Source organism: Lutjanus erythropterus, chromosome 22 (assembly GCF_056507025.1).
Source record: "Lutjanus erythropterus isolate fLutEry1 chromosome 22, fLutEry1.hap2, whole genome shotgun sequence".
Lineage (NCBI taxonomy): Eukaryota > Metazoa > Chordata > Actinopteri > Lutjaniformes > Lutjanidae > Lutjanus > Lutjanus erythropterus.
In genome coordinates, this window is record NC_139338.1 from 12,558,851 (window position 1) to 12,586,285 (window position 27,435).

Genomic DNA, 27,435 nt, shown 5'->3' on the forward strand with positions numbered 1-27,435 from the left:
TTTTTTTTTATAATTATTAGTAAATAGAAATTAAAAAAACAAATAGAGCAAAATATATGTATAAATTAAACTTGAATTGAGAAAATGGATCAAATATTCATGAATGCAGTCTATAAAGCTAACACATCTGCATCTTTCAGTCTGTATTATATTATGTTACGAAAAAGTTTTTAAAAAAAATTAATGTAGATGCATATCAAACATCACAGATGCCAATATAGATATAGATGAACATAGCTGTAATATCGGGCTGATAATATCTGTCAGCTGATATATCAGTCGAGCTCCACTGTTGATTGGTTGTTACTTTTTCCACAATCTGCGTCTCATTTGTCTCCAAGCAAAAAATGTCATAATAATAATAAAGATTATAATAATGTAAATACTAACAAAACCTAAGGTTGAAGAGAAGAATGACTAAGTTTCAGCTGGTTGTCTGCCCAACAGCACTGACATGTAACGGCACAAATGTTCCAGTAAGAATGTCCTGTTCTCAGCTTGTACTGGCACACTGTGGGAGAACGACACGCAACTGAACCACTCACCACACGTCCTAATCAATCATTGATGTCGATAAATTTTCACAGGGCAGGTCAAAACGTCAGCACTTTTAATTTGTGATTCGAATCTCTGTCCGTGTCTTGTGTTTTTGGTGCAGGGCAAGTGAGGACACAGGCGGATGTGGAACCACGAGGCCTCAGATACTGCAATGCAGGTGAGCACATGGTCATGCTAACACACACAAATGTCCACTCTGCATGTGTTCAGGGACGTACAGGAAATTTTGAACTTCACAATTTAAAATAATGTCATTATGGTCACACTCTTACTGAGTAGAACAACATGAATTTCAGGATTCAAGCCTGAAGGCAGAAGGATCAGAGCTACTGTATTATGCAGCCTTATGCCACCAAAGTCACATATACTATTTTATTATTAAATTATTTTTTTCCTAGACAATATGAAAAAATACAGAATTTGAATTTTAGTAATTTTCAGGTCTGGATAAGTATGGAAAAAAGAAAAGAAATAATGCAGAAATATTTGTGTTTCCAGACTATTGCCCTTGTTCTGTTTTCTAAATAATAAAATTCAGATTTTTTAAAAACAAATTGATAATACAACCAAAGCATTTTCATTTTGATTCATTGTTCTAAGCAAACCGTCGCTGAAAGCAGAGCAAGAAATATGGCTTACACCTGAAAGTCACAGCCTGCAAAACAACTCTGCCGCACGTGCCTCATCACCATGCCACTTCTGGACACCAAATGAGTATGAAAGAAAATGTGGCAATATATTTAAATTACATATACATAGCATCGCAACTAAAGAAATAGTAAGCAAGCAAAGTTTATTTATATAGCACTGTTTACAGACACCGGTCACAAAGAAATAAAACAGAAACAAATAAATAAAACAAAGATAAAACACCAGATAAAATATAGAGGGGCAGCAGATAAAAGCACAAGATTAAAACATAAAATACCATATGCTACCAAAATTCCTGTCTGAACGGGCGGGTCCGCAGAGTCCAGAGATCTCAAGGTTTCTGGGAGACTATTCCAAAGCTTACAGGTTGCCGACTGGAAAGAACTCCCCGAGCCTTGAAACGTGTCTGAGGAACACTTAGAAAACACTAAGTGGTGGACCTAAGAACTCGGCTTGTAGCGTGGGAGTGTAGAAGGTCAATAACATACTGTGGAGCCTGGCCATGTATGGCTCTGTAAGTGAGCACCAAGATCTTAAAACTAAACTACTTATCCAGACTACTAACCTTGTCTGAACATTTATGAATTATGCAGTGATGTAGTTATTAGAAAAGTAGTTCATAAGGAAACCGACTTCATTCATCATTGTTTCCATGGACACAGTGAACAAACAACAGATGCTGCAAAATTTAATTATTTAACTTGTTCAACTAGTGTTCATATTTATAAAAGAGACTAAAAACTAAGTGGAAAAAAAAATAAATTAAGGTAAAATAATATGAGCATGTATAGCACCGGTTAGTTTACTTCCTCTTTGGGCTGAGTTTGTATTTTGAAATGGAAAATGTGTATGTGTGTGAATATAAATGTGAATACAAATATGTTACATAAAGTGTATAAATTTATCCCATTTAAGCTTCTCTTTTAGCCACACATCTCTTGAAAAATTCATTTTTAATCTAAAAGGGACTAACAGGCATGGGTATATAAAATTAGAAGAATAAAATGGAAACTGAAACTTTAAATACTTTCTTAAAAATCTGCATTTCTTAAGCACTCGAAATATAACGCACACGCTGATGGTTCCTTCCGTTAATGCTCAAATTGACAGTTTCTGTCTATTGCTTCAATACAGCAGACTATATCTTTAATAGACCAGAATAAGCAGAATCAGATCTGAGCAATGAACTGCAGTTTGTCCAGCGACACCGTCAGCACTCTGATTTTCCCAGTGAAGGAGAACGATGCCTGCCTTTAGTTCTGGAGCGTCGTAATTATGTCAGAGCGTTAGAGGGATTTGATCATGGTTGATTTTATGTAACAAGACTCTCTGGGAGGAAATTGAATTCTTACGTGATAATTTATGATTTTTATTTTCTTTCATGATGTTGATCTGAACATCATGACATTTTTGACTCCTCATAAATCAGAAGCATTATGTTGTAGTCATGGAATCGATACTATTTGAAAATGAGGTTTTGAGTGAATTGTGCAATGAATGAGTACATTTTTGCTGAGTACGGACAGCTTTGGCTCCTGGGGCTTGAAAAGGCTGGGATAAAAGTTAAAGGAAAGATTTATGACGAGTTGTTTTGTGCAAAATGTGTATGACAATGTCAAATTAATGTGCGTGGAGTTGACTGAATGAAAATTATTATTGACAAAAAGACTTGTAACTGATATATCTGTCCTTGGCCCGGGTGAAATCCTGGTTACATGTAGTTAAGCGTGTATGTTTTAACTCTCATTGACTACCAGATGGGAGGAGTTTACTGGTGCAGTATAATTCCAGTAGTGTAACATCAGTATCAGGCACGTATCTCACTGAAGCTGCTTGAAACTTGATGTTCCTCTTAATTTTAAAGCAGTCCCTGGTGAGAAAAAAAATCCCTCCTCCTCACATGGGACATACACACAGCTTTCTGTACGTTAGGCTTCATTGAAGCCACACTTTTAATACTTAAATTGAACGAAATATTTAGTTTCAATTTGCTGTCTTTTTATGGCCCCGCCATTACATAAAATGAAAAGGTTTTGCATGTCTCTCGCATCAGTTCCTACCATTTCATTGTAATTCAGCATGACATTTTTAGTATATTTGGAAACATTAGGAACTTCACTGGAATGTGAACTAAAGTTTTGTGGGTTTGAACAATGCTTTGGAGCAGGATTTGCTTTTGACTGATGGAGTGGGACAGAAGAGTTTTTAAAAATTTTATTTTATTGTGGTTGCTCATTTTCCTGCAGTGTTTGGGGACTGAGATTTGACTCTGGGCCTTCAGTGCACTTTAGCCTTTCCGTTATGTTCAGTGGGAAAGGTGTTAAAAGGTATTCAAATGCTTCCCTGAAGAGCACCGCCACAGTGTATCTGTTAAAATACTGCATGATTTTTTTTGTTTTAGCGAAAGTGAAGAAGAATTAGCTGCAAAATATTTCAGAAATGAAGTACTTATTCTGAATGAGAGTCCCCTTCAGTTAGATAAAAATGTGAACTATTGATTAAAGCAGAGATTTAATAATGTAGCTCATCAGGTGGGTCTAGATCTAATGACTTGTAATGGTATAGTTGTGTCAAAGTAAATAGTAACTTTGGTCGACAGATTAATGTAGAGGAGTAGAAAATGTATTGCAGTGGAGTAGAATAGAAATAGCTTCCGCAGAAGTAGTACAGATAACTATCTCTGCCTACATTTTTGTGTGTTTCTGCCTAACAGTTACAAGCAAATAAAAGCAGAAATGACAAACATTATTTGAATGTATTCATAAGAAATATTAAGAATTATTCTTGTACTTGTCTAAACCTGATGCAATTCTTTGTCTATAAAAAAACTGCTCAGGCTGGCAAAACAAGCTTCAACAGTGCATGACAACTATTTGCCAATGCTGCCTGACTATAAAGTTTGCTCAGTCATCTCTCTGTCTGTCTGGTGTTTCTCTTCCCTCTTCACTTCCTCTGCCCTTCTCCCTGCAGAGTTTTAGCTCATGTGTGACCTCTGCAGGTGTCACTCCACATACAGCATGGCAGACAGACCCACTGCAGGATGTGAGATCGGCTTACTTTTCTCGCAGACCTTCCACTGCAAATAAAAAAAAAAATCCAATACTAACTTATTTTAGCTTAATATTTATTTTTCCGAATAAGTTGCCAGAATTTTAGTTTAGAAAATTTATAGTTTTTGCAGTATGAAAGCAGCCCTTTCTGTAACTGTATTGAAGTTCTTTCACATTATGTATTTATTATAAACAGTAATATTTTGGTGGAGTTATTAAGCATAGTTAAGTTAACTTTGGCTAACACGGTGTAAAAGTTCAATAAAAACTTAAAAAAAGCAAAAAGTCAAAAGTCAAAAGCAAGCAGACAGCAATTGAGTAAAATTTTATTTATATAGCACCTTTTGAAACAAACTTAAAACAGGGAAGGTGAGGACAAATGTATCCATCAGGGGATCAGGATAGAGAGCAGGAGTCCAAAAGGCAGGCAGGGGGTCGTAACACGCAAAACTCTGACAGGCAGAGAAAATGGCTGGAATGCATAAGCAGAAGCACAATAGATGATCTGGCAGCGGAGGAATGGAAGTAGGCTGGTATATATGCTACTGGGCTGATGTGGGGGACAGGTGAGTGGGGGAGCTTCTGGGATGCAGCTAAGATGCACCGCAGCGCTTCTGGTGTAAACACGAGCATCGACTAGAATGGCCACGAATTGGTCCGAGAGCCGTGGCGCAGCCGTGACATGGCGCAGCCATGCCTGGTGTAAATTACCAGTTACAGGCACTGGAAATGTTCTGGATCTGCATGGATTGGGACAATTAAAGATGGACTGCAGCCAGATTAATCACTTTGGAGATAGGGAACGGATCCACAAAATGGCGAACCAGTTTCCTGGACACCATCTTCAGAAGTAGGTCCTGCACAGTCAGCAGACCTCTGTCCTCGGACATTGTGAGGGGCTGGACTGCAGCACTCTTCTGGTAGTGGTCAAAGAAGCAGAGAAGTGCTGACCGGGCCCTCATCCATATGCAGGAACGGTGATCAAAAGCCAGGATTGAAGGGATGCTGGCCTCCCTCTCTTGTTCAGGGAAGAGTGCTGGTTGATAGGTGAAGGAGCACTGGGATGGAGAAAATCCAGTGGCAGAGATTGTAAGGCTACTATGTGCATACTCTACTCACAGCAGTTGTTTGGACTAGGAAGCAGGGTCAGAGGAAATGCACTGCAGAGCCATCTCAATGTCCTGGTAGATATGCTTCATCTGCCCAATGGGCTGTGGGTGTTTCCTTGAGGAAAAGCTTATGGTTGGGCCTAAGAGACTGCAAATGTCTCATGAGTGACCATGCAGGTGAAGAGTCTACAAATGTAAGAATGATTGTCTTGCCATTGGAGGGAGGCGGTCTGGTGACAAAGTCCAGGGAGATGTGGGATCAGGGTTGATGAGGTTGGAGGTGTCTGATGGGAGTTCTTACACTGAAAGCAGACGGGGCAGGCAGTGGTGAACTGTGTGAACATGCATCTTCTTCCATCGAGGACCATCAGAGACAAGCCAGGTGAGATGAGTGCCGTCTCTGGAGGACCTGTGAGCTGGTACAAAAATTGGATTAGCCTTACAACCACTGGGAGCTGTAAAGTGTGTGACTACTTTACCTTATATTCAATTCTCTAGGACACTGTTCCTTTTTTTTTCCAAAGACGCATGTGGTGGGGAGCATCTTCACACAGCAGAAGGGTGCATGGATTATAACGGGCGGGACAGGGCATCTGGCTTTCTTACAGCTTGAGTGGGAGCAAAGTGCAACGTTGTATTGGTTAAAAATGGAGCATGGCCACATGAAGTGAGTATTCTGAAAGGTGAGAGCTTTGAAGTGCCCTTAGAAAATTGGGGAACCCCAAGACGCACTGGAGCTGCCAAGTGAGAGGAAGGGAAAGATCAGTCCTTGACTCTCTTGGCGTTACTGTGGTCCATTTGGATGCTGCCTGCAGTGACAGTGAACCCCAGGAATAACACCTCTGAGACGTGGAACTCACTTCTCACCCACTTGTTTGACGAACAGCTCGTGCTTCAACTGTCTCTGAATGAGGCATCACAAATGTTGTACATGCTCCTGCTGACAGTTTTCCACCCATTCTCCTCACTAACAGTGGCCTCCTGTATCAGTTTAAAAGCTGAGATGAGAGGGGAATGTAACTGTTTTTGACGGCAATGTTCTTGAGAGCCCGATAAGTTGATGCAGAGACTTTTCTGGGTAATAGGGATGATGACAGAGACGTGACTCGAACCTTATTAAAGACCTCTTTCAAATCCTGATCCAGAGATTGGTAACTTATATGTAGATCAGTTGGAGTAGGAGACAAGGCAGATCCAAGATACACAGAATAACAGTGACAACTCCAGCCCAAAATATCTCCAGTAGACTGGCCAATGTGTAGGTTATGTTTGATGAGCCTTGACAGGCAGCTGAAATGCATCTATTGGGTGAAAGGTGAGAGTTTCATGATTACCTGACATGCTCAGGCGGATGAGGACATTTCTATGAGTCATTTAGCAGAGGAGGTGTCCATTGAGGTTGCTAGCCATGGACTTGGATAGGGCCTCCTGGCCGATGTCCAGCTGCGTGGCAAACATGCTGTCCATAACACGCAAAACTCAGGCAGAGAAAATGGCCTGAGCGCCAAGGCAGACACACAATAGACGATCTGGCAGGGAATGAATGGAAGTGGGCTGGAATATATGCAACTGGTTTGACAGAGGAAGTGGGAACAGGTGTGCAGGTGGGCAGGGGAGGTCAAGTGATTGAGAGTGGTGGGAACACAAGGGTTACTGCAGGGTAGGTGGGGGTGGTAGGATCTGAAATGACAGGAGAGTTAGTACATGGCAGGAGAAACAAGCAGAGAAGGAAAATGTGAGACAAGGAATTGGCTGACATTGTGACACATGGAGTTTAGTGCTTTGGGCAGTTTCATTCTGCATGTCTACAATATTAAATTAATTGTCCAAAATATGAAACTTACTTTCTTTTCTGTTAAATTTACAGATCAGATCAATCCAAAAGCCATTATGCCAATGACAAAAGAAATAATTTAATATATAATAATAATATTAGTAAAACTTGAAACAGTTTGAGGTGTTAATTATGCAAGAGAGCCGCAGCTCATTATGAGAAATGTAATATTTTGAACATTTTAACAGTTAAAATTTATTTTTTAAACACTTACTTTATGTTGGAATTATACAAGACGTATAAAGTGATTTGGGCAGACTGGTCTACCTCCCACCTCATCCCTACGTTTGAAATAAAACCCTTCATTTGATAGAACCAGTTTAGTGGAGGTCCAGTAGGCAGTGTGCCTCAGATCAGGTGTTGTCCAGATGTGCTGGTGAGAGCCATCCTCAGGCTCCAACTAATCTCGTATTTGGAGAGAAGAGATGGAACAAGAAAGCCCTTCATGACTACCAATAGTCTACTGTCCTGTGTACCGTTACAACAAAGCTTTACTCTTTTCTATCAGGTGAAACTGCATCCTTCTGTCATATTTACAATCAAGTAAATCTCTGTCCTGCATATACAATGTCATGTTTCACTTAAAGTTGTTGTGTTTGGCATTCTGATAGATATTTTCATGCCAGAGTCTCCCACAGTGCCTTGACTGCACAAATTTTCAGTGATTATGTTTACATGCGGAAGAATTTTGTTTTTGTAACTGAGTTAACCCACTTATGGCTTGACAAATCTCATATCTCAGTTTGAATAGCTGATACTCAGATTATGGAAAACCTCAGTAGGGTTGTGTGGCTTACTTCCATTTCTTTGGCAAGTAAACACCTCATTTACTTGGACTCTTGGTAGCACTTTATAATAATAAATGGTAATTATTAAACTTAAGTTATTTTACTGTTTAGAAACAATAAAATAATCAATGATGTTTACTGATTATTAGGATTTCTGTAATCACTTATTTTATCTTTATTTTGTCAAATATGACATAATTAGTTTATAAGTTATACATTGTATTGTAGCTGATAAGAGACAATCACAACCGTTTATTGTTGCCCACATTTTCTATAATATATTTAGTATTTGTTAATGATTATCCAATGATTTGTAAACCTTTAATAAATAATTACAGTGAGTGCTAATTTAACCGCAGAGCCCTGGACATGCAAAACTGTCATTTGAGCGGTACTGCGGCTACTGTGTCATAGCTTGATTCATAGGGCCACTGACCAAGCTGCCGTATTTGACGAGCTAGAAATTTGAATTGTTGTGATGCCGATGTTTATTAAACTTAATAATTGCTTAATAAATTTGTTAATTAACCCTACATTATAGACATTATTTGAATGTTTGTTAACATTAAAAAAACTACTAACTAAAGTAAATTATCTATAGATTTATCATTTAATAATTCTGGTTATTTTAAGTTACTTATTCTCTCTGTTTGAGATCATATCTGTATTTCTTTGCCACTTTCTCCCCCTCTACAATCTCTTTCCCACTTGGTCTTTCTTCATTTCATCTTATGAACAGAATTAAAAAGAGGGATATTATGTTAACTATAGGGACTCACTGAGTATCTTTGCAAAAGCCAAGGTGGATTAAGTGGTGTCTGATTATGACTGGTGTAATACTTGATAACGGGAACAGTTCGGGTCCACTGACATCCAATTGCAAAGTATTACATACAAGTTAATTATGGGATAAAGTTCATGGCGGTGGAACAGTGTTTAGTAAGGGCAGAATTACTACAGAGGTGTAAGGTAACTTTATCTTGCGTGTATGTATGTGTTTGTGTTCATGAAGGAGAAGTAATGAGAGTGGATGTTTGCTCTCTACCAGACAACCAGAATGAACTGTGCAATGGCTAAAAGAATCTCTGTCTCTCTGTCCCTCTGTCTCTCTCTCAGACTACTGGGGGCTGCCCTGCCTCCACAGAGCGCTCGGCCACTGCTGCATTGTGGCCCGGGGCCTCATTTGAATGGGCCTTTAGTATTTTGTGTGAACAAGTCAGCGCCATTTGCATTTGTTCCAGTCACAAAGGTTTAACAGGTCAATAGGGACTCCCTGGCAGAAAACTAACACGCTAGGGTACCTTTTTTTTTTTCTCCCTCCCTCACGTCTGCTCCATCGCTGTGGTTGTCAGGCACCCGGCCGGCTTGTCCTCATAGTATGTAACTCAAGCATGTGGTGTGTGTATATGTGCGTGTATAAGTGTGAGTGAGTGTATGTGTTTTAGGACATGATTGGTGACAGCAGGGAGCAGTGTTAGAAAATAGGAGCTAATACTCTCCAGGCTATACTGACAAAGGTTTAATTAACACACAACTTATAGCGGCAGCTTGTCTCAGTGACTGAGAGGATTTGTTTTGTGTCCATAAGTAAAAGAAAGAGAGTGTAAAGACTATTTTACACACACTCACCAGCACCTTTGTTTGTGTAGGCATGCAGAGTTTAATTTCCTGATATTGGAGTATTTACACTCTTAACAAAATTTGTAACATGGTGTGAAACAATACGTGACGATATGTGGGAGCTAATTGCACCTCACAAACTTAAAGTGTGGCAGAATAAATGAACATTGTGCCATTTAGAAAGAGAGATAAAGTAACACTTTGCTTGAAGGGCGTTTAGTTTTTTAGTTCTCTTCACACATTATAGAAAAAAGTAGAAAAAGTGTTTTGTATTTAGAAGCAAAAACAAAAAACTTTGTAGCATTGTTAGCATTCCTTTGAAAATATATGGAAGCTGTTGACTTATACATGTCAAGCTAGCTATATCAGTTCTTATCTTTTTAAAAAGGAGTGCTAACTCTGCTAACATACAATTTTTCAATAACTGCCATCACAGAAAAAAACTTTTGAATTCTGTTTCTATAATATGTTATTAGTCTTATAAAAGTTTCTAATGGGTCATTTTAAAATACTTTCACAACATTGTGTGGAACAAAACGGGACGATATGTGGGAGCTAATTGCACCTCACCAGTTTTAAGTGTGATGGCAGGATAAATGAACATTGTGCCATTTATTAAGAGATAAAGAAACACTTTGTTTGAAGGGCATTTAGTTTGTCACCTCTCTGCTTGAGGAACTTCACACATTATAGAAAAAGCTGAAAAAAATATTAAATGTGCAGGAGCAAAAACAAAAAAAAACTTTGATCATACTGTTAGTATCCTTGCTGAAAATTTAAGGAGGCTGTTAGCTTTTGATCTATGCTAAGCTAGCATAAAGGAACACTTTGCTTGATGGGCACTCAGTTTGTCTTCCCTGCAAACTTTACACATTATAGAGAAAAGTTATTATAAAGTTGTATTTAGAAGCAAAAGAAAACTTTTGTACCATTGTTAGCATTCCTACTGAAAACTTAAGGAAGATGTTAGCTTAAATATGTCAAGCTAAGCTAGCTTGAAGGACATTTTGTTTGTTACTTCTCTGAGAACTTCTCACATTGTAGAAACAAATGTTTAATATTTACAAACAAAAACAGGAAACTTTTGTAGCATTGTTAGCAGTCCAAATGAAAAGTTACACTAACATGGTGTGAAACAATAAGTGATGATATGCGGGAGCTAATGTCACCTCACCAAGTTTAAGTGTGACTGGATAAATGAATATTGTGGCATTTCGAAAAATATAAAGAAGCACTTTGCTGGAAAGGCATTTAGTTAGTCCTCTTCACACTTTATAGAAAAAAGTGTTTAATATTTAGAAACAAAACCACAAAACTGTTGTACGTTGTTAGCATTCCTTTTGAAAACTCATGGAGGTTGTTAGCTTAAATATGTCAAGCTATTTTAGGACTAGCAGTGCTTGTGTGCTTTAAAAGGAGTGCTAACTTTGCTAACAGGCAGTTGAATGCCGACTGAGAAAAACCTTCAAAATCTGTTTCCAATATATCTTATTAGCCTCATAAAAGCTTCTTAAGGGTCATCTTAAACTGCTTTCATTCATTTATCCAGCCTTCATTTAATCTGGAGGAATCATTGGAGGACTGCTACAATGGTGTTGAGAGAACAGTTAAAACAGAGAACAACAACAGAACACAGTTAAAAATAATAACATTTAAGAGCAGAGTAGTTTGTACTCATGGTTTTAAATTGGCCTATAGGTCTAAATGTGTTAAGATTTAATGTGAGTTATAAAGTGTTCAAGGTGTGTGGAGCACAAAAACTAAATTGTAAATTCAAATTCAGTGTTTGCACACGGGACTAAGAGCATTAGCCAGTCACTTGAGTAAGTTGAATAATAGATTATTGGGCCAAGTTTCCATTTAGGCCTTTATAAATGAATAGAAACCAATACCTGCTTTGCTAACTGTTAGAAATGTCTTATTGACCTTTTCATGCAGAATACAATGATGAATAGAATAACAATCACCAGCAATAAATTCTAAGGTGAACTGATAAGAGTGGAAGCAGAGGCGTGTGTATAGATAACGTCACCATAATCCAGGACAGATACCTCTACCCGCTTCCTACTGAACATGGGGAAAGTAACTGTTTCTGTACAAATGTCCAATTTTCTTTTTGACACGTGTCCATGTGAAATTTAATTGTAAATTTTTGATCCGACCAGATATCAAGATATTTGTGCTCCAAGACCATCCAGAACCATAGTATAATTTGTCAACGGCTTCATATGTCATTCTTCATTTGTTGCTTTTATATGTCTAAAGGCATAATGCAGAATTTTCCTAAAATTAAACAGTTTAAAGACTTATATGAACACTATCTCTTTGAATCATCAGTTATGACCCTCTAGAAGCGTGTGGTGGTGCCTGTATCTGCAGAGACTCATCTGCTTGTATTTTTCTCATTGTTCTGCTGTGCCCAGGACACTTTACCAACCGAAAATGCTGCTTTTTGACATCCTGTGACATTCTGGTGCGTTTACGAACACCTCAGACGAATCACACCGATTCTACTTTTAAGTATAAAACTAACCTGCTACTTTTGTGCGGAAGTGCTTTTAGCAAAACCATTACACCCAGTATTGGTCCTAACATAGTAAAACAGTTGTTTTTGTGCCAGCAGGCCTATTTGAGGAGAATATCCAGAGAGAAGAGAGTATCAGCTCATTAAAGATTTATTGTGATTTTTGGAAGGATAGCAGAATTCACTTTTTATGGGTCTGTTTCCTTTCTGAGTGTAGCCTGTCGCTCAAGTGGCTGGCTTTGGGGCTGTCACAGTCCAAAACTAACAGCACAGTGAACAAGTATTTTTGTAGTGACTAAATGCTGATATATCTAATGTAGGACTGGGCAATATGGCTTATAAATAATATCTCAGTATTTATAGGCTATTCTCTCTTAAATGACATACTATAAATTCTCAAATAGTATAAACATAGTGATGATCTTAATGCATGAACATGATGCTTTGCTGTAGATTAAACAAACCAACCGTAAAAAAAACGAGTGAAAAACCGAATCTGGTAAAATTGAAAGCAAAAAAAAATTTAGAGGCTCTGAAATGTACTCAGAAATAGCCCTCTGATGGATGTTAATACCAGGTGTTTCTGTGCAAAGCTAACTGAAACTCACCTTTTCTCTGCGATCAAGTCTCGCTCTGTCCGTTATGTTATGAGTTTTACATCTTTTTCATCTTGTTGTGTCTGTCGTATGTGCGAAATGCACTGATGGATACACCGAGGAATTGTCTTGTCGATGTGTTACTGTACTGTGCATTTAGGTTTAAATCAGTCATCAGTGATGTTGGAAAGGCAGCGTGCAATGAAGGAAAAATAATACTTCCACTTAAATATATTAAAACTAAAGTAATGACCCTGTTTTTAAAATATAAGGAGTAGAAAATACAGATGTTTGTGGTAAAATGTGGGGAGTAAAAGTAAAAAGATGGCAGAAAAATCGATACTCAAGTAAAGTATAGATAATAGTATAGTATAGTAGTATATAGTATAGATAGATAACTTTACTTAATGGTAGAATCAGTAGGTTGAATCTCAATTCCAGGATGCCAAATACCAATGTTTTAGGTCGGAAAAGTGCCGAGCGCAGAGCAAAATGGTGGAAAAAGAAATACAGGCAGAGGGCAGACAGCCTGCAGATACAGTCACCAACACACCCGTCTATTGGATCATAAGTGATGATCGTGTTTATATGAGTTTATACATTGTTTTTTAGGAAAATGTCCCATATTATGCATTTAAGTACAGTAACATAAAAAAAGCAAAAGTATTTGTTTGTTGTTACTTCTAATCTCTGAAAATATTACAGTATTTCTGAACAAGTACCTCTATATATTGATAGTGCAACAATATTGTAGGGAAGACTATAGATGCTTTCACATCACAGTATTAACATTTTATTTTATTTGTTTTTGAGAAATAATCATCAAAAATGTGGATATAATGACTCAGTGGATAAATGCAAATAGTGGAACAGCTAAAACAGTCTGGAAAGTTCAGAAACTACGTAATTTTACTGTAATGCAGCCTTTAAAGTCAGGAAAAGACACCACTTATGCCATGTAACAATATCCAAAACATAAGATAATATCTAATCTCACATCACAATATCAATATTGTGTCAATATACTGCCCAGCCCTAATGTAATGATTTAAAAAACAGAAGTTAACTTAGTGCAGGCAGTGGGCTGTGCACTTGAAATAATAGAATACTGCTGGTCCATCACAGCTTTTCCATCCACTTTTTGTGGGTTTTAAGTGCAGTCAGTGCTCAGAGAAATTGTTCTGCATTTAAAATGTCAAAGGCTGCATCCTCCTAACAGCCAGGTGTGCTGCTGAAGGGTCCTAAACACCTGCTCACTCAATCTGGGTAAGAGCTTCCACCTCACTACCTCGTGAGTGAATATACTATAAAACTGTCAGATTTTACACATGGCTGATGGCTGCCTGTTGTATATGTCTGTTTTTATAAATAGGATAATATCCCTTAATCACCGTCAGCCTCTTTTATCAGTTTTCTATTTACATTGTGGTTTTATCAAAATGTAATAACCTTCAGCAAACAGTGTGACACACAATTGGCATTTAGCACAGTGACATTGAGCTGGAGGATTATTTTTGGATATACTGTATAGTGCACAATCAGACTTAATGCCACTTTCAAGGTCTAGTTCTATTGCAGCACATCATTTGAGCTGTATACTGATGGATTTGTTTGCATCAATTGCAGAATCTCGGTTTGCGTAATCCTCCACAATGAAATAAACTCTTGCATTGCTTGCGATTGAAAATGTTAACTTAAGTTTTGGCTGGGTTTATGTCTGGGTTTATGTCTGGATGCAGGTAGGAAGCATATATAGAGTTAATTTGACCAGATATGGACAGGTGAAATTCAGGGCAACAGAGTTGGGGGGTGGGTGTGCCATGTCAGAAGGATTAAAATGTAATAATTTAGTATAACATCGGACTCTAACTCTTATAATTTGTTATTAACGTTGTGAAGATCGGTTACAGATTCTGAGGATGGTATGAAGCACAGCGTCTTGACAGTGTTTAAAAGACACACAAATCATTACTCAGGTGTGCTACAATCATTTTAAATGTCTAAGTTATCATTAAGCTGTAGGAGCTCACAAACACATTTTTTAGATATTTTTATCACAAAGTCCTCCTGCAGTGTCAGCTGCACTCTCCGTCATCTGGTTTAACACACATCAGTAATACCCTGACACATTTTCCAAAAACTAACCAGACATTTTTAATATTTAACAGCAGGAATTAGGGCCCACTGAAGTGATTTGATCAGAATGTTTTTCAGGTTCATATGCTGTCAATATTATTTACTTATTACGATTACTTTATAGTTACATTTGGGGACGAACAGGACAGGATTCAGGACAACAGCATATAATTCAGGACTGTCCTGAATTTTTTGGGATGTCTGGTCACGCTATATGAGCTGCATATGAATTCTCTGCATACCAAATATATTAAAAAAAAGAATTTTGTTTATAGTATTGAGGGCAGACAAATCATTTCTGTCAAGAAATCTGAGAAAAAAACACTCAAACCCCTGAGTTTCTTGCTTGTGGAGGTCTTTACTTCCAATGTAAAAGCTTGTTCTAGACATTAGCCGGTTTAATCACTGTGTACACTAACATGCACACTATAAGGAACTTTCCTGGGAGACTTGGCGCTCGTAGTATAAATATAGCAGAATATACAGACGCACACAGACACAGTGTATATAGTAGGATACAAAACTATGTACACATCATGCACAACTGTACACATGATTAAAACATGCACTGGTTGTATTTATATCAGCACATTACAAGTCGTCTTGAAGAGTATTTTACAGGAGTGTTTGACAGACAGCAGAGGAGGGAAAAATCAAATATTTTGTGGCAGACCTGAGTGGGAGGCATGCTTACAATTGCTCCTGTCATGCTGATCTGAGCCCGCCTGGCTACAGCGCCGTGCTCTGCTGTGCTGTATTTTGTCGCGATTGTTTGTGTTGAGCCGTGTGACCCACTATTTGGACTTCTGTTCCATTATCTTTCGAAAAACTTGGTGCACTTGTGTCCCGAGCAAAGAAAAGCAAAGTGAGAGCCCAGCGTCAGGTGCTACAAGCTGCTAGCTAGGCCTGTAGCCAGGCCCAGAGAGCCAGACCTGGCAGCTCCGAGGCTGCGACGTGTGAAACACTGCACACAAAGGAGCTCGCTCCATCTGTATGCACCCTACATAGGCAGGCTTTTGTTGCAGCCGACAGGCACATGACTGCTAGCATCTTAACCCCTGAGAGCCAGCGTCTCTTTTCCCCTCTCAGTAGACTGCACACTGCAGCAGAGACCACAGTGAGTTAATACTGTAAGAAAAAAAATAAAAAAAACACTTGATTTAAAGTTAGAGCCACTGGATTTAGTTTTCATTTTGAGCAATAAAAACTCTCCAGACAATATATCTAAAAAGAAAAGTATCATATAAATACCAGAGAATAGTTAAAGAATATCAACAATAAGGATTACCCACTTGCCCAGGACAAGTACAGGGCATGTATAAAATAAAATAAACTATTAAACTGCAGTATGTTTGATTAATTTTTAATGCTTCATGCAGAAATGGCAGGAAATGCTGTTGTCACCCTCTCTAATGTGGATATTTTATGCCTTTTTTCTGTTTATTATCATATTAAATTGAATATCTTTACATTTAAAGGCATCACCTTGGACTTACAGAAACTGGGATGGACATTTTTCACTATTTTATGCCATTTTGTAGAGGTTGCAGTTATAGATTAAATATGACAATTAACTCAGGTCTTTGTTGTTATTTGTTAACTGCTAATAAATAAAACAGTTTGTATAGGGGCAAGTAAAAATTGACTTTGGGAAAGCAGATTTCTGACCTACATGCTTGGCCTCGCAAGTGAAAAACAACATTACTGTTGAACCCTGAGTTATATTTGAAATTCTCCAACATGTGTGTTAATGTCCGGGCAAAACTTTGTTAAAACAAAATGAATGCTATACATTGTTTGAAGAATTGGATCAGGGCTTCATTTTTAACAATGATTTGGGGTTAATATTCAAATCAGCCATGAATAGAGAAACACTAGAGAACAAAACAAAAAAAAAAGTGTTTTCACATGAAATATATGTAAAATTATGCAAATTAACATTTTCTTCGTTGCTGTATAGATTTACAAAACAATAATTATGCAGGTCAGATGTAGCATGGTTTTCACATTTCAGCTTTAATTGCATTTCTCTCCTTCCTGCCAGGCCAACTTTGCTTATTTGTCCGCACATTTCGCATTAAGTTTTTAGGGACAGTCGAGAAATGAGACCACTGACTCCCGCTGGGAGACCCCTCTGTAAAATCCAATTAAAGATAAATCACGAGCATCAAGACTCGGCGGCTGCCGCAGTTAGGAGATGCTCTGACCTATTAGCACTCTTCATTTTTCAATTTTTAGCGTGCTACGTGGACGTCCTTGAGTAGATCATTAAGTCACACACACACACACACACACACACTCTTGTGTTGGGAATATTTCCCTTATTAAACTGCAAACCAGAAATAAAAATGATACAAATTATCTTCTAAATTCAGAATCCTTTCCAGTGACATTCCTGCTCATAAAAATAGATAAAGTTGGTTTCATGTAGACATGCTCGCGTGCCTCATGTTACCCTGTGTAACCCAGAAAACTCCAGACGTGTGTGCGGGTGTGTGGGATGTAATGTGTGTGCAGACTCGTGCTCGATATGAAATCAAACAAACACTCCTCTTTGGAACGTTCCCGAACCCTTAGTCAGCTGAATTGGACACAGGCGACTGAAACGAACGAACATGCTGTCACTTGGTCAGTTGAATGCCTGATTTTTTTTGGAAACAAAAAGAGAGCAGAGAGGGGGATCACAGGAAGGACAGAGAGGTTGCACTTAAAATATGTCTTCACATCATCCCCCAGCACCTTCCATGTAGGAAATCTGTGTGTGTGTGTATGGTCCCGATGGGGGCTGGGGTGCGAAGGGCTCCTATCTGGGCCGAGCTAGGTCACGCAGGCCCATCCAGGCTGCAGTGGCAGTGTGACGTGGCATTAAACTAGAACCAACAGCAGGTCCGAACCCTTTAAGAGGTGGTACCACTCCCTGAGAACGCCAGAGACCTGCATGTAAGCTGATGTTTGATAAGAGCTGCAAAAATAATTATTTATTAACGCGGCGGGGTGGACCCCGAAATATGAGCTGGGAATCAGGAGAGGTGTGTGTGTTTGTGTTGGGAGGAGGGGGAGAAGAGGGGTAAGTTTAAAATATTAAAAAAGCATCTGAAAATATATTTTTTCATCTATCTTATTCGATGGTATTTTGCTTTTTTGCATTTTTATAATGAGTTATTCCAGAGCAAGTGTGCAAAAATGAGACAAATGTTTAAGCTGAAATGTTTCAGCCTTGAGAGCACTTGACTTCAAATTCAGAGCATTTTTCCTGTGTCATGTAGCACTGCAGAATATTTTGATGCCTCACAATGAAAATCTCTGTAATGCAATCTTGAATAAGACCAAGGTAACAAGTATCGCAGCATTAGTTTCGTTGTAAATTAAATTTTGCCATTCTCCACACTGTTATTACAAATTACAGGAGAAAAAGCCCCTTTTTGCCAAAGATCAGAGTGGTGTTTCTTTGTTCCCTGGATGATAATTCTCTGTAATTACATTTTTTTAAACGTCCTCGAGATGGGCATCGTATTCTGTTAGCTAAATTAGAAACCAAACTTTTCTAATAAACCTGCCAGTTGCAAAATGACCTAGAGAGGGGAGTCTCATGGTTAACTGAAAGTAGGACGATGATTCTCCCAAAGCACTGCCCTTACTTTAATGAGAGAAGAGCTGCAAAAAAAAAAAAAAGGGACGAGCTGTGGAAGCCGTCAAATTGCTGCTTGTTTAGGATTTATTGTCTGTTTGGCTGTTTTAAAAGCTGTTTAGGACACTCGTGTGTAGCAAGCGCAGGTCCTTTTTCGTCTCTCCTCTTTTCCCAACCTTTGCTCTGCTCTGCTCTGCTGCCGAGTGGGCTCCCTGCACACACAGAAGCTCGGTTTTCAGAGGTGAGTGGCTTAATCATTATCAAAGAAATACATTAGAATCAAAGTGCTCTGTTAGTGCCCTTGATAAGTGTGAACTGTGTTCGGAAAACACTCAAGAAGGTTTTTGTGACCTTGCAGGCTCATACCACTTTGTTTATTTAGAATTCCTGTCAGCTGCTTTGCCCTCTTGTGCATTTATAATATAAAAGTTTTTATAAACATCTTTTATAGAGGGTAGTACAATTAATACATGTATTTAACACTTCAAATTCAAATATGAAAAACTAAAAAACATAGAAGCTTGAAGCAGTAACGATGGCTGCATTTGAAGAGGATGATTTTTATATTTCTCAATCAAAATGTCTAAAAAGTGTGAAACTCAAATGATTTCTTACACACAGATGGGCACTTATTTTCTTCACAATTATAATGTATTTTTAGCATTTAGTAGTAACCTTTTTAAAGAGGTTTTATATTTCATAAGAAAGTGACAGCCTGGATAATTGTTCTCTCAATACACTTTTAATTGCATAATCTGAGAGAACAAATTCTCATTCATTTCTAATTTTTCCAACTGAAACCAAAGCTTGAGTACTTCATAAAATTGCATTTCCTTATTTTTAAACAATAACCATAATGTAATTTTTAAGCATAATTTAGTTATGATAAAGTTTTGATCGAAAAGAGGTACACTACGTTTTCAGCTTTTCCACATTACTTTCCAGAGTTCGATTTATAAAAAGAGGTCAAAGCTAAATTTATTATGAAATTGTGTCCAGCAGAATGTAGGAAAAACAAAAAATCATTATTATGGTGTTGAAATATGCACAATCTTTTCAGAATAAAAGTTTACCTTTTGCAAGGGTCCCTTTTGACAGGGAAAAAAAAATCATAACTGCATTTTCTTGTATCTTATTAGGTTACATCAAAATTCAGAATAGAATTTTCCAACTTTTTCTTTTTAAATAAAGTCCTATATTCTGTCAATGAATTCATTAATTCATACATTTATTCAGGGTTTTTAAAAATTTATCCAGAGCAGGAAAAAATCATTTTGATCCCTGACTGAATTTGCCTCCTTTATTTCCTGCTGAGTGCTGATTATTCTGACTCACATTATCTTATCATTTACTCACAGTGTGGCTTTTATTTTCACTCTCTGTTAATTATACGGTTATATATATCAAGATCAATATTTACATACTGATATGATGTATATATTTAGTGTCTCTTTTCTTGTTTATTAATTAAATGTGTTATGCTGTATTCAGTATATGTCAGTTAATCTGAGAGAGAAAGAAATACTGCATTTGTTCAGACTTTTCTCATTCTGGTATGAAATAATGATATTTCATGCTCATTATAAACTTTAAAACATTAGAAATGCTTTATTTTCTTCCAAAATCTTTTGAGCAAAAAGAAGAAATCATTAGATATGTGAACAAATCAAATAATAAATAATAAAAAGTGAACAGTATATCTGTCCACATCGTCCCTCGTCCTGGACAGAGAGCAGAGAGTTAACCTCTGTGTCTGTTTAGTCCCAAAGTGACTGAAGGAATTCATGTCTGTCTCTCCTACAGTCAAGTCAGTGTAGGTTCCTTTTTGGCATTTGTTTAAAAAATAAAACTTTGTTTTACATATAGCGATATGTCATACGCCGTTATCGTAACGATTTGGCAAGTTATAAGCGGTGTGTGAGTGACTGCATCACTCGGGCCGCCATGTTGTCTCTTCCTGTCCACCATTTTGTGATTCTGTTTCTCGGTTCTTGCTAACCTGCTTTTATCGAAGTTTAACGAACTCTCTCTGGTTCTTTATCCAACCGAGAAATAAATAAATTTTATTGTTTTTACACACTTTTCAAATGTTAAGTACATTTTTTTTTTTCTTTAAGACCCATCGGGCTTTTCTTTTATTACAGAAGCTGATAACTTTTTTTTTTTTACCTTCAAGTTCCTTCCTAAAAAAACTGGATTCTGCCAGCTACTGCACTGAGGTAAAAGCTGTGTGGACAGGCAGAACTGCTCTATAGGAGGACTGTGTCCTATTTGACAAGACGTTTACCCCTTACAGCAATTTGTCCATGTAATCAGCAACGCCCGTGTGAGAGGTTGTATGCGACGTTAGGTTTTACAGCTCTGCAGTGTGAGCGACTGTGACCCGTAGCCCCATAATGGCCGCCGGGGGTCACGGAGGTTAATAGAGACTGATGTTTGAGGCCCCAGAGTGACATCCCAAAGGGGATGGCCCCTTAATCCTTATTAGGCCTCTGTGTTAGTGATCCTTACCTTTCAAAGCAAACAGCACGCTCCCTTTGCCGTGGGGCCCCGGCCTGCCCCCGGCGTTACACTTCTGACCCTGGGGTCATGGCCTTTGTTCAGAACCCTTCAGAGGCTGACCTTAGGGGTCACGGCTGTAATAGAGAAGTTGTCGAGGCGCGTGCTGCCGAGGGGCCCCTCAGCAGACCACCTCGTAGAGGGAGCCGGCGCTCCGCACTGGTCACCGCAGAGAGGAGGAAGCGTGTGTGTGTGTTCGCCGGAGTGTGAACGTATAGATGGCTGTAAGTTATTGGGTGAAATACAACAGGAGGTTATACATGTGAGTTATTACCATTCAGGACAAGGTCTGAAGCTTATAAATAACACTTGAACTTTGGCTTTTTAAATGCAATAAGTCATGTATTCACAGAACAAGCAGAGGGTCACATCTCTCTGCTGACATTCTCACATTGTTTGACGTATTTAACTGCATTTTATTCACTGCCGACCAAAAGATACAAGTAATACATTGAAGAAATAGCATCTTTTTTTTTCTTTTTTCCAGATATAGATGATATAGTTTTAATTTTTTAATTTTTTTTTGCGCTGTCTAATGATGAACTTCCTTTAAGAGTTTTCAGAATTGTTTCTTGTACAATCTGCAGCATCTGTTCTACTTTTAATTTAAAAAAATGTTAAGGCCTGGCCAGTTCTGGATTTTTGAAGGTGATGCCATTACTGATATTAGGGACTTAAAAAGTAGATATCAGTGTATCAGTTGATATTCTTTATGCAGGGTGTAAGTATACATATTAAAGAGTATATATACTATTACACATTTTGCAATGATCTCTCAAAAGTAATTAACACTTGGGACAAAGATATATAATGAAGTCAGGATATTTCACAGTTTAACAATAAACTTTATTGTCTAAAATGATATCAGGACACAGAAACAGTGAACATTCACTGGTATTTTTTAGAATTATAAATAATTAGAACTAAAAAGACACAAACAGATTAATTACATGGTTATATTAAACCTAAGTTAAGAAAAAGATCAAATATACATAAAATGCTGCCTATAAAGCTAAAAAAATAAAGACATTTTGCATTATGTTCTGAAAAAAAAAATCATATAGATGCATGGACAGCATATATGCTGATACTAATATAGATTGAAGCTGGATAAGCCAATATCAGTCAACTGATGTATAGGTCGGACTCTGTTATTTAATTACAGTTCAAGTTGTCTATATTTAAACTGTATCTTTTTTGCCACTGAGTATTAAAAATATTACCGCCCATATTATTCTCAAGTGCAGCACGTGTCTCTTGTCTTAGGGCAACGCCACGCTGCATGTGTGTGTGTGTGTGTGTGCTATAAATTTAAAGTGTGTATGGTGATTGGTTGCATTTGCAGCAGGATGATTCATAAGGATGCGAAGGTTGATTGATGGTCGATTGATCTGTTGATTATGTTCTTTATAAGTTGTTTGGTCAGAAAATGGTGTAATGAGTTGATCAGTGTTTCTCAAAGCCCAAGATGTTGTCCTCAAATGTCTTGTTTTGTCCACATCCCAAAGACAGTCAGTTATAAAGTCATGAAGGAATAAAGTAACCAGCAAATATTCACATTCACAAAATTTTGACTTTTCTCAAAAAATGACTCAAACTGATTAATCGCTTTTGAAAATAGCTGACGATTAATTTAATAATGATATTGTCATCGCTTAATCGTTGCAGTCTACACTCAACAACTCAATTGTTTCAGCTCGTGAGTGAATTATAACTCACTTTGACTGTGAGACATTCACTGCCATGTTGCCACTGTGCAACATGCATCATCGACACATTCACTGCAGTCGGTCTGTATGATGTGTTTGTTTTTAATTTTCCTGTTTGCAGCTTTTTGATTTCTGCAGATTTGAAAGATTTATTGCAGCTTCTCTTCTGTCTTCACCTTCTTTGCTGCACTTCAGCTAACATATTTAAAATATGACCTGCATGCTTATAAAATATCAACATGTGCAATATGCTTTTACACAATGACAATAAACATTTGGCAAGGCAGAGCACAGCTTGGATTTAACCCAGAGGTGAGGCAGCTTGATGAAAAAAACCTGCGGTCATGGACTCTTGGAGGTGTCATAAATGAGGTTGTTAATATTGGAGTTTCATCAATGGCAGCATTACGCAGGCCGCTCCTGCAGGGGCGAGGCCGCGCAGAGGGCTACAGTGTCAGAAGTTGGCAGCTAAGCCAAAACCAGAGTCGTATCCTCAAATGAACTCTCCACGACGTACGGTGCAACAGGCTCTGCCAAGTTTTTTGAATTCCTGCCACATGTTAGATGGTAAACAACTGACTCGCAGAGACAGTGTCTTAGATAGACGAGTAGGGCTGAGGGACTCTTCAAATTGCTGATGAAACATGCGTTTGTTTACACTATTGTTTGATTTATATGCAGCATGCAGCCGTAGTGGCGTTTTATGCTTGGAGCAATTGCAATTGGTTCAAAGACGTGGCGAGATGTGACGTCACAGGGTTCAGGCTGATGACTGTTTGGTGCTCGATCCGTTTTTCTCATCAAGAGACACGAGTAGAATTATATCTTGATAAAAGTGCACTAAAATCAAATCATCGAACCCCTGTAGCGCCCTGATTTCTGCTCGTTTTTCACGACTAGAAGTTTTTCGAGTTCGTGATTTGTGTGTTTTTGATATGCGGATGGTGCGGCAGAACAATCTGAGTTTCATTTGAGAAAGCTGAGGAGAGTTAGGCAAGACAAGTGCACTCACTCTGTGTCTCTCCCTCTGAGGTAGAAACACACACACACACACACACACACACAGAGCAGCGTAACGCCTTTTCTTTCAGCCTCCAGGATTGAGAGTGAGGAGCTAGGAGAGGCTGCAACTAACCAAGCGGCCATATTAGTTTGCTGTTCAATCGCTTCATACTCGACCTGGTCTTCGTCTTCTTCTCCACGGTAGAAAACACACATATGACGGGATGGTTAAGTGCACATGAGGATGTTTTTCCACCTTTATTTGTGTCAATTCCCCTAAAGATAGACTGAAATCAAGAGCAGCTAGCTGTGCTCCATGATGTGAGATCTGTCGTTTCTTTGGACAGTTTTCCCTTTTTCCCCTCTCTTTTGTGCGGCTGCTACTTTGGGGAGAGAGGAGGGGAAAAAATTTGCCTGTGTTGAGTTTCTTTTGGGAAAGAGAAGACTGGAGGGGAGGGGAATGGCGTCCAAAAGAGAGGAAGTTGTTTTTTTGCCATGGGGGAATCTGTTGCAAACAGCTAAGGGGCATTACAGCACTTTGGTCACAGAGAGAGGGGAGGGAAGTCGGGTGGAAACCGGACGGGTGTGAATAACCTTCAGCAGGCTTGATGCAGAGGTTGGTAGGTGTGCATGAGACAGAAGGGGGAGAGGGAAAGACAGCAGGGGTGGTATCTGGCACAAAAAACATAAAAAAGATCCTTCTCATGCAGGCTTAAATTAACACTAGCTGCTCAGAGCGGGGCTGTTTATTACTGTAGGCTATAACAGTGCTACTGAAAGGACAAGAAAGGGTGGGAGACAGAATAGGCTGGACACCGAAGGGGGAGGCGGAGGGGGAAGGAGGGTGCAGGACACGAGCAGAGTCATCAGCAGAGTCCATTTTATCGTTAGGTTACTGCCCGACATTTCTCCTCTCCTTATTCGCACGCAGGAACGCCGCTGCTGCTGCAGATCGCAGCAAAGCGAGGGTGGCCTAGTAATGGCACATGGCGGGCGCACTGCGGTAAATATTACAGGGTTTTACAATTCACTGTTGCAATCAAGGCAGGGCAGTCGCACCCAGGTGCTTATCAGGCTTTGAGTGCGTGCCAAAACAGCCAATGTAGCTTTTCAAGCCATTAATGTGTCTGTGGTGGAGTAAAAGGAGCAGCAATCAAGGCCAAATCCATCAGCGATTATGCCAGACGCTCTTTTTCGGCCTTTATTGGGGGAATTCCATCGCTTCTATTGGCCCAGATGAAGTTTTGTGATGTAGGACGTGTAGGTCAAAGATGAGTGCGTCTGATATTACGCTCAAAGCAGCTCTGAAATGAAAAGATACATTGTTAATCTTTTCCATTAATCTCAAAGTTAGGTGTTGCAAGTTGTCCCAGAATCCTTTAATCATTTGCGAGTGTTTGCTGTGACTCTCCTTAGGAGAAGTGCACTGAGCCCCCCCTCCCTTCAGCTCCCTCCCCAGCCTGGCTTGTGCACGCGCACGTCACGCCGGTGATGACAGCGCGCCGTGCGCACGCACTCCCACACGTCCCTGTTTCATCATCAGCTGAGCCCTTTCTCCTCCACTCACAGCTCTTCTGCCCTCCCTCTGTCGCCCCCTCCCCTCCCCTCCCGGCTCCTGCTTCTTTTTCTATCCATCGCTCTCCTCCTCCTCCTCTCTCCCTGGGTCCCGGCCACATGCGAGAGGGTAGACTAGGACGCTGCAGCTCTGGAAAAAAAAAAAAAAAACGAGAGAGGGGAAAAACGCTCTGCTGCTATTTCTACAGGCAGGCCCTCCCCTTTAGCTAGTCTGTGCCAAAAGAGGGAGGGATTTTTTACTACTCCCAGTCCCAGGATTTTAACCCTCTGCCTGCTCTCGCTTCTCTCTGCAAGATCTGTTCCTCAATATCATGCAACAAGTGGCTTTGCTTTACTCCTACTTCGACATTGCTGCGCCATTTGTGAAGACGTTTTCCGGGACCCCTGTTTTCTCTACCTGGTGGGCACTGACGTTACGCATTTTGTCGCGTTTTTTTTGCTGCTTTTGGGTTGTTGTTGGTAGAGTTAAACTGGACTGGGTGGAATCAGTGCTTTTGGTTTGTGCCTCTGCCGTGATGCGAAGACTTTTTGAGCACGTGCTTCTAGATTGCTCGCCATGCTTCCTTCCCTCGTGAGTCCTCCCTGAAACTGAGGACGAAGACAGCAGTTTGATTTTTTAAGCGTGTTGTTTGATTTCACGTTACCTGTGCATGTATCTCAATTTCAACAGATGATTTCGCGTGTATTTTCCTGCGCTCTTATCTCTCCTCGCCCTCCTCCTTCCAATCCTCACCCTTTCCATCTCTAAACCTCTCCCTCTTTTGGGTTTTCTGCCCCACCCTCTCTTCCTCACGCTCTCCTTCTCTCTCCCTCTCTCTCTCTCGTGGGCAGTCTCCACTGAAAGGGGAGCAGGAGGGCGGAGCAGCGACGGGGCTTTTTCTGGGACAGGTGCCAATTCCAAACAAAAGACACAAAAAGCCAAAAAAGAGTGAGATAGTTCCCAGCGACAGGCAAAAAGTGGCATGTTTCAAGAACTGATTTATAGTAATAACATGTGTGTGCATGTGTAACTCTTCTCCTCTCACAGGACTTCTGTTTTTTTGAGTGAGTTAGCAGCAGCAGAGATCTTGAATCCTCTCTTCTTCCCCCCCTTCTCCTCTGCTCTCTTGCTCCCGTGAAGGCATTTGAGTTTCGAGCGGGGAAAAGAAGGAGGGGCGGGTGGAGTTGGGAAGGGGCAGCGGGGAGGCGGAGCCATGCCTCCTCTCCTCCCTGTGAGTCTTCTGCATTATTCATGTGCCCGGGCCGGTACTGCAATCTGACTGGCTGCCTGGCTTAGCATTCACCCGACATTCAGCGGCTCTGTTTGCTAACATTCCTCATTCAAAGCCTTGTTAACTGCCAGACGGGAGGAACACGCGACTCCATGGGAAACCCACATGGCCTCCTTATTGTGGCGGGCCCTGACAGTCTCAGACTAGGAGGTGGCAGACATGGGAGAGCCAGGGGAGCCGCTTTGCAAATATTACAGAGCAAGTTAGCTGAGGTGAGGAAGGTTGCCCGAGGCTTAGACACGGGGGTTTGGGTAAGGTGTCCAGATTGATCGGGTAAGGCGCAGACAGCGGGGCAGACAGATGGGCAGACAGACATATAGACAAGGCGTTGAGGCAGACAGGGAGGCTGGCACTTTGTGGGACTCTCTGAATGGGTCTCTCGTTGGCGTGCCCGCCTACTCCTTGCAGGGAGTGCAGAGCTGTGTGACTGAATCCGAGCTCCTTCTCTGCCCTTCTCTACAGAGAGGATGTGTGGACATACTGTGGAGGGAATCCAGCACAATGAACGGCGCAGATTTCGGCGCTTTAGCCCCGGATAGCTGTCTGACTGCGGTGCCAGTTGCCTCAAAGTCTCAGTGGGTAAGTCATGGAGTGTGTGTGGGTGTGTGTGCATGTATGCCTGTGTATGTGTGTGAAGCTTGCACACATGCAGAGGTTTTTAAGACACAAAGATGGAACCAGCGCCACAGCGCTTCGGCTTCGTTTCGACCCGATCTCCGTGTTGGCGTGTTGGAGTCTGGGTGTTGTTTCCTTCAGGGCGACACGACTATCCGGAGAGAAGAGGCTTAGCCGAATGTAGGCGAACCAAAGGGGGGAAACGTGGCA

The 27,435-nt window shown here is 39.8% G+C and overlaps 1 long non-coding RNA gene across 3 annotated transcripts in view; it reads left to right on the top strand.

Moving 5' to 3' along the window:
• LOC146306699 (uncharacterized) overlaps nucleotides 1-27,435 on the top strand; it is a 45,608-nt gene that overhangs the window by 8,538 nt on the left and 9,635 nt on the right. The window contains exons 2-3 of one of the 3 annotated variants that reach the window (XR_014768985.1): nucleotides 659-715; nucleotides 27,073-27,189. This is a non-coding gene — a long non-coding RNA (uncharacterized LOC146306699). Of the gene's footprint in view, nucleotides 1-658; nucleotides 716-25,330; nucleotides 25,740-26,659; nucleotides 26,823-27,072; nucleotides 27,190-27,435 lie in introns of those variants that run through there. The other 2 variants (XR_014768986.1, XR_014768984.1) reach the window with 2 other exon arrangements.